Source organism: Mus caroli, chromosome 18 (assembly GCF_900094665.2).
Source record: "Mus caroli chromosome 18, CAROLI_EIJ_v1.1, whole genome shotgun sequence".
NCBI classification, from domain to species: domain Eukaryota; kingdom Metazoa; phylum Chordata; class Mammalia; order Rodentia; family Muridae; genus Mus; species Mus caroli.
Window position 1 is genome coordinate 35,546,837 of NC_034587.1, and position 6,589 is coordinate 35,553,425.

Below are 6,589 nucleotides of genomic sequence, written 5' to 3' on the forward strand. Positions count from 1 at the left end.
TGTCCTGGAACTCACTTTGTAGACCAGGCTGGCCTCAGAAATCCGACTGCCTCTGCCTCCCAAGTGCTGGGATTAAAGGCATGCGCCACCACCGCCCGGCTTGACCCAACATCCTTGAGCCCATTAGGTAAATCCTTTTGGAACGTACAAATGAGCCCCTGGCTTCCATCATCCTGGAGACTGAGTGTCATCTGTGTGTTCCTTAGGATCAGGTGGGGAGTCATGGGAGATCGATATTAGGTCTTTCTGTATGTCATGGTAGCTTTTGGAACATGAAATATTTTTTAAATGTTTAATAGGCATAACATGAATAAACATTCTAATCATTTTAAAAGATCTTATCTTCAACTATCTTCTGACCTCTAAATAACCATATTTATACTCCTCTGTATATGACCCAAAATCCTTGAGCCTATTAAGTAAATCCTTTTGGAATGTACAAATGAGCCCCTGGCTTCCATCATCCTGGAGACTGAGTGTCATCAAATAGCATCTGAAGCCTGCAAGAAAGGTACCCCATTTTGCTAGCACCCGGTGTCTCACCAACCAATTTGAAAGAGCCTTGCTCTATAACGTTCTCTTTTTCTCTCATTGTGAAAATGTGGTGAAATTGTTGCCATGTTGGAACATGGTATTTGAAGGAACTTGAATATGCATTCCCTGACCACAGCCACTCATATTTGTTTCCAGACCGGAGGAAAAACCATTTCCATGATTAGGCAAGCTTTATTCTGAGGTGCACAGGGATTGCCTGGATGGCTGCCTCACCCTAAGTCAGGATTTCAGAAAGCAGCCCTGTGGGCCTGGGTACCAGAGGTTTTGCACGGAGATCTCTGTCCAGGCCGGTGGGAAGACTCTAGTGAAGGGAAGTGAGTGCAGGCAGGGAGATGAAGTCTTCTGCCATGCCTTCTAGGTGAACTTAGTCCGTTCAGGCTGGGCCAACGAAAAGCAAAAAGCCAGCGGCGAGGAGTGTGGCAGGATCTTGAGATCTCGGGTGGCTCTTCCTGAGAGAAGATCTCTTCCCTAGTGTTACATACAGCTCTTGGAACAAAAGGCTCAGACAAAGGAATAGTTCTCGAATACCTTTAATCCCCTGCATGGCTTTATATACAATTCTGGGGGTGATTCAGGGTTTGACAGCAGGCACCTCTCATTGGCTTGGACAGAGTTTGGGGGAAACCTTATTTGCATGTGGGAAGGCTTGGTGCTATTCCTAAGTGGCTGATAGCCACGCCTCTACTGTGAGGGGTGTGTGTGTGTGGGGGGGGGGTAACTCCGACAGGAGCCAGGGTCCAGGAGACATGAGAGAACTCCTTTGGTCCCTCGTAAGTGAATTATCACTACCGGTCCTAGGGTTCAAGATCTAGCCTCGACTAGAAACCAGGCTGGATCTGCATGTAGCCCATTGTCCCACACAGCCTCTCACTGGCTTTTGAGGTTCCTTTTATGGGAAAAGGTTATGGTTGATAGCTTTTGAGATAATTTGATGTTAGCACCTGGACAGAATAGTGGGGTGGGGGGTGGGGGCTCAGGGCTCAAGACCACCTCTAGATAGATAAGTGTGAGAATACATCCTGTGGATGGGGAGACATCACAGGTGTTCCAGAGTTTAGCAAGGCAAAGGGGTGGGCATATGTCATGGGGATGCAGGTTCATCATAGTGTGAAAACAGTTTGCAGGATACGTTAGGTTTAGGAAACAGGAACAGTCTTGTAAGTTATGGAGACTTAATCGCAATGTGTAACCATGTGGCTTCTTTTGTGCTTCATGGGCTGTGTTTTTATGTTGACACTTAGACATGTATCACACTTAAATACAAACATTCATACATTAGTTTTGAATGTTGGGGATCAAACTCAGGAATATACTCTACCTCAGGAATGCTTAGAGTAGTTCCAGTCTATAGTCGAACCACCCTGATAGCACTTGGTCTTGGAAGCTAAGCAGGGCCAGGTCTGGTTAGCACTTGGATAGAAGGTATGTAGGATGTAGGTGGGTTCCCCTCAGGTACAAGGACCAACAAGGCCTCACCCTTCTTATCGAGCATATGGGGAGCTTGTGTGACTTCCAGAGTGTTCTCTTAAACCCAAGCACAATTATAAAGCACTGGGGACTGAACCAGGGCCTCATGAATGCCAGGCAAGTATTATACAGAGCTCCTGAGTGTCTGATTGTGCATTTTTCAGTTACACTGGTTTCAACCTGCTTTGCCACACCCTGGATCACATGTCTAGCCTACTGGGAGGGTTGCCTTTAAACCATTGAACTGTGTATGTCCTGGGTACCAGAGTAGGAAGCTGACCTGAGTAGCCACAGGCAGCCTTTGTGATTGTTTTAATTCAATTCTCTCTCTCTCTCTCTCTCTCTCTCTCTCTCTCTTTTTAAGACAGGGTTTCTCTGTGTAGCCCTGGCTGTCCTGGAACTTACTCTGTAGACCAGGCTGGCCTCGAACTCAGAAATCTGCTGGCCTCGAAAGATCCTGACAGAATGTAAAAGATCACAGAAGCCCTGAAATTGGCAAAATAGATTTCATTGTTAGCAGAACTAGCTTCACTGATTTAGAAAAATAGAGGTGCACAATGCTCTGGCCGCTCCTAGAACCCGTGTGTCTGCCAGTGTTCTGACCATTCCTTCAACCTATGTGTGTGCCCACTGATGAAGCCCATTGCCAGGTGTTTGTGATATTGGTTGTTAGGGAAGAGTCGGAAGATTTCCTCAGCAACCACAGTCAGGGCCAATCCGGAGTGCTGCACCTGCACCAGACTCTTTCCTTGTACCCCTCCCATACCCATTTCTGGAGAAATCATTTTAGAATAGACATTGTTTAGATCTGGAAATCCCCTACTCCCTCCTTCTTCTTTCCCCCTGAAGGCCTATAAAAACTGGGACCCCTTTCCCCTCGGGGTTGACTCCTCTACCCCTGCGTGGGATACAAGTCGTCTCCAGAGCTCTGGCTTTCCCCAAATAAAGCCTCGTGTGGTTTGCATCAAGCTTGGTCTCTCATGAGTTCTTGGGGGTCCGCTATTATCCCGAGACTTAAGTGAGGGTCTCCCTTCGGGGGTCTTTCAGCCTCTGCCTCCCAAGTGCTGGGATTAAAGGCATGTGCCACCACTCCCGGCTCTCAATTCTCTTTTTTAAAGCTACATATTTACATTTTTTTGAAGTGTAACTTTTATGTATTAAATTAGATGGACTACTCAATTTTCATTTAGTAGTTTTTGGCTTTTTTTTTTTTGTTTGTTTGGGGTTTTGTTGTTGTTGTTGTTGTTGTTGTTGTTGTTGCTGCTGCTGCTGCTGCTGCTGCTACCTTGTTTTTTGAGTGTGGGCAAGGTTAGTCCCCTAAGCTGCTTTAAAAGCCAGGATGACCTTGTGAAAAAATGTAACATAAAAACAAAAAAATCTAGGCCTTTAGGCCCAGGCTTGAGAATGTGACCTTTGTGACTCAATGCTCCAAGGTATGCTAATCATAAAACAGATAGCGACATTCCTCCACCCACCCGCTTCCTGGGTTCAGGGAGTGTTTGTTCAAAAGAAAGGTAACCCTGACCGTTCCTGGAACCCACTATGCAAATGTGCTATTGTTAGGGGCTCTTAGAAACTGTCTTGAGAAATAACCTGCACAATTACCAGGTATTCCTTGTGACTCTTGTGACTTTACACTTCCTTGGAACTCTTAACTGGTATTTTTGGTATTTTCCAACAACGCCCTCTCCACCCCCTTGAGTTGTGGTTTCTTCCTTTAAATACCCCCTTACCCAGCTACTTGGGGCCCACGGTCCTCTAACCCTGCGTGGTGTATGACTGTGGGCCCTAGAGCGCGCCTGGAATAAAAGTCCTCTTGCAGTTTGCATCAAGACCATTTCTCGTGAGTGATTTGGAGTGATTTGGCCTCTCCTGAGTCAGAATGTGGGGGATTCCTCACGTTGTGGGTCTTTCACTTGAATCTTTGACTGGTCTACCTCTACTACTAAGTGCATTGGGTCACAGGGTAATGTAGATAAGGTAATAATGGTATTATTACCATTATTAATTATTACCATAATAATGTAGATAAGGTAGATAATGTAGGTAAGTAATGTAGATCACTGATGTTTTTGCTACTTATTAATATCTAAATAGGAGCTTTGTGTGTATTATACTAAATGAAGTTTTTACTGTCTCCTGGTTTTTGTTTGTTTATGTTTCTGGGTTTTTTTTTTATGGCTAGTGGATATTTTTAAGATATGCTGCTTGTATTTCTTAGAGACAGATTGACGAAGACCTGTACCCTTGGACTAACGTTCCTTCCTCATCAATACCACCTCTGAAGATAAACCTTGGTTGGTGTCACCCTCCACCCAGTCAACTTCTATGTGACATTCATATAAGTGGAACCTTATTTTATGGTAGGTACTGGTTCACACTAGCTTCCTCCCAGACACTTAATCTGTAAAACCCACCCATCTTGTTTTGTAGTATTCTGTGAGTTGGGTAGGCAATTTTTTAGAAAATTGTCCCATTACTGATTAACATTAGTGTTGTCTCCAGTTTGTTTTTTTTTTTTTTTTTAAAGACCTTGATATTCCATCCTTTGAGTTACAGTGGGGACAACTGGGAGAGGGAAGAGCTGGGAGAGGGATCACTCAAGTCTAGTCCGCTTAGTTCTTGTATTGGAAGGGTTCGTCGCCTGTTTCGTTGATGAGACATGTGTGGACGATGGCTTCTGTCACCGCATAGGGGTCACAATTGGCAGAAGGCCGACGGTCTTCAAAGTAGCCTTTCTTCTCCTGGCCGACAGTTGGGAGAATGTGGATGTTGGCACTGCGGTTGGCAACACCAGCAGAAAAGTCGTTGATGTTGGAGGTTTCGTGGAATCCAGTCAGATGCCGGGCATTGTCCAGGCCTCCCTTGGGATCGTAGGCACAGATGTGGTACTGGTGCCTCTTGCTCAGTTTGTCAATGGCCTCCTCAATGCACTTCAGACCATTCTCCTCCCGCATGGCCTTGGTGCTGAAGTTGGTATGGCAGCCTGCACCATTCCAGTTCCCGGAATGGGCTTGGGGTCAAAGGTTGCTATCACCCCAAAGTCTTCGCATACCCAATGCAAGATAAAACAGGCTATCCAAAGATGATCTCCCATTCAGATCCCCTCACAGGGTCCTATCTGGAATTCCCACTGGGCAGGCATAACCTCCACATTTGTCCCCGTGGTCTTGACTCCGGCATACAAGCAGGCCCGGTAGTGAGCCTCCATGATGTCCCTGCCATAGGTCTTGTCTGCTCCCACACCGCAGTAATACGAGCCTTGGGGTCCAGGGAAGCCATTGGAAGGCCAACCAAACGGGTGGCCGTCTGTTCCCATGAGAGTATATTCCTGCTCCATTCCAAACCAGGGGTGCTGGTTGCTCATCATGTCTATTATCCATTTACAGATGTGCCTCAAGTTGGTCTCTGCAGACTTCTGGTTATACTTGAAAACTTCACATAGCACCAGCTTGTTGGGGTCTTTGCGGAAGGGGTCTTGAAACATGGCAACAGGAAGGAGATACATGTCGCTGTTGGAGCCTTCAGACTGAAAGGTACTAGAGCCATCAAAGTTCCACTCAGGTAACTCTTCCACACACTTGGGCTCACAGTCCAGGGTATGGGTCTTGCAGTGTAGTCCTCCGGTACCATCAACCCAGATATACATGGCTTGGATTTTCTCACCCTGGGGCAGGGACATGTACATTTGCTTGATGCCTTTGTTCAAGTGGGAACTTGCTGAGGTGGCCATGGTGGAAGATGTTCAGAGCAGTGGCCAGACAGATGATGGATGGGTGAACAGGCCACGAGAGAGAGGCAAAGAGCGGAGAGGAGATGGGTGTGCTGCTCAGACATTCTGTTCTACTCCCATTCTCGGCTCTCCAGTTTGGGGTTATTATTAATGAAGCTATGATAACAAGTTTGTATTTTTGGTGCTTAGAGAGCACCATGTTACTATGTCTCAAAAGCAAATATATCTAGTACTTTGAAATTTGATCTTTTTTTTTAGGCTGTTGGTATGCACTGAAATGTTCCCACAGAGCTGGACAGCAACTTCAGGTTATTGCTCCTCCCAAACACATGATGATGAAGGGAAACAACTCAACATCAAGCTGTGTTACTAAGCTATGAGGTTCAGCCTGTTAACATTTTCAGTTTACATTGGGTGTTTAGGGATGTAACTGTTACAGGTCAGGGATCTTCTGCCCGTAAACATCTACTCTCTTGGTATTTAGGAAAGAAACAACTGGGCCATAGAACAAATAGATATTTTGCTTTAGCAATACAGACAAACCGTTTCCCAGAGATGCCCTTGCAATATGCATTTTTCTCCACCTTGGTCCTGCCAGTGGCTGTGTTGATGTTCCTGGTCTGTCCTGCCACAGGAAACCATGAAGAAGTCCATGAGCCATGCTGCCACTGGCTTCTAGGGGCAAGGAGCTTCTTTTGTGGTGGTTTGGATGACTGCAGACTGATAACTGTGAATGAGAGGTGAAGGTTTTTGTGACAACCTCTCATCCCACCTCCTAAAAAGAAAAGAAGAGAAGAGAAGAGAAGAGAAGAGGGGAGGGGAGGGGAGGGGAGG

General features: G+C 46.0%; 1 pseudogene; it reads right to left on the reverse strand.

Moving 5' to 3' along the window:
- Window positions 1-4,553: 4,553 nt before the first annotated feature.
- Window positions 4,554-5,770, reverse strand: LOC110284935 (annotated as a pseudogene).
- Window positions 5,771-6,589: the final 819 nt, after the last annotated feature.